A 1,839-nucleotide genomic window follows, 5' to 3' on the forward strand; every position below is an offset into this window, starting at 1 on the left:
ATCCGACATGAAATTCAAAGAAGAGGTTGGGGAGTTCTAACAAATCCCATCCAACAAGTTGGCATCCTAATGGTTCAAGAATTCTATGCCAATGCATGGATCACCAAGAACCATGATCAAAGTAAGAACCCGGATCCAAAGAACTATGTTACAATGGTTCAGGGGAAATACTTAGATTTTAGTCCGGAAAATGTGAGGTTGGCGTTTAACTTGCCCATGATGCAAGGAGATGAACGCCCCTACACTAGAAGGGTCAACTTTAATCAAAGGTTGGACCAAGTCCTTATGGACATATGCGTAGAAGGAGCTCAATGGAAGGTTGACTCCAAAGGCAAGCCGGTTCAACTAAGAAGATTGGACCTCAAGCCTATAGTTAGAGGATGGTTGGAGTTTATTCAATGCTCAATCATTCCCACTAGCAACCAGTCTGAAGTTACTATAGACCGGGCCATCATGATCCATAGCATCATGATTGGAGAAGAGGTGGAAGTTCATGAGATTATACCTCAAGAACTCTACAAGGTGGCTGACAAGTCTTCCACTATGGCAAGGTTAGCCTTTCCTCACCTCATTTGCCATCTATGCAATTCAGCTGGGATTGACATAGAGGGAGATATCCTCATCAAAGAGGACAAGCCCATCACTAAGAAAAAGATGGAGCAAGCAAGAGAGCCCACTCATGGAGCTCAAGAGGCGTATGAAGCTCATTACCATGAGATCCCTGAGATGCCTCAAATGCACTTTCCACCACAAAACTATTGGGAGCAGATCAACACCTCCCTAGGAGAATTGAGTTCCAATATGGGACAACTAAGGGTGGAACATCAAGAGCACTCCATCATGCTTCATGAAATAAGAGAAGATCAAAAAGCAATGAGGGAGGAGCAACAAAGACAAGGAAGAGACATAGAAGAGCTCAAGGACATCATTGGTTCCTCAAGAAGGAAACGCCACCATCACCAAGGTGGATTCATTCCTTGTTCTCACTTTCTCTGTTTTTCGTTTTCTATGTTATGTGCTTATCTATGTTTGTGTCTTCATTACATGATCATTAGTAGTTAGTAACTATGTCTTAAAGTTATGAATGTCCTATGAATCCATCACCTCTCTTAAATAAAAACTGTTTTAATTCAAAAGAACAAGAAGTACATGAGTTTTGAATTTATCCTTGAACTTAGTTTAATTATATTGATGTGGTGACAATGCTTCTTGTTTTCTGAATGTATGCTTGAACAGTGCATATGTCTCTTGAAGTTGTTGTTCAAGAATGTTAAATATGTTGGCTCTTGAAAGAATGATGACTAGGAGACATGTTATTTGATAATGTGAAAAATCATAAAAATGATTCTTGAAGCAAGAAAAAGTAGCAAAGAACAAAGCTTGCAGAAAAAAAAATATATATATAGGCGAAAAAAAAATAATAGAAAGAAAAGCAAGCAGAAAAAGCCAAAAGCTCTTAAAACCAAGAGGCAAGAGCAAAAAGCCAATAACCCTTAAAACCAAAAGGCAAGGGCAAATAAAAAGGATCCCAAGGCTTTGAGCATCAGTGGATAGGAGGGCCTAAAGGAATAAAATCCTGGTCTAAGCGGCTAAACCAAGCTGTCCCCAACCATGTGCTTGTGACGTGTAGGTGTCAAGTGAAAACTTGAGACTGAGCGGTTAAAGTCAAGGTCCAAAGCAAAAAAAGAGTGTGCTTAAGAACCCTGGACATCTCTAATTGGGGACTTTAGCAAAGCTGAGTCACAATCTAAAAAGGTTCACCCAATTATGTGTCTGTGGCATTTATGTATCCGGTGGTAATACTAGAAAACAAAGTGCTTAGGGCCACGGCCAAGACTC

This window comes from Arachis ipaensis, chromosome B02, assembly GCF_000816755.2.
Source record: "Arachis ipaensis cultivar K30076 chromosome B02, Araip1.1, whole genome shotgun sequence".
Taxonomy (NCBI): domain Eukaryota; kingdom Viridiplantae; phylum Streptophyta; class Magnoliopsida; order Fabales; family Fabaceae; genus Arachis; species Arachis ipaensis.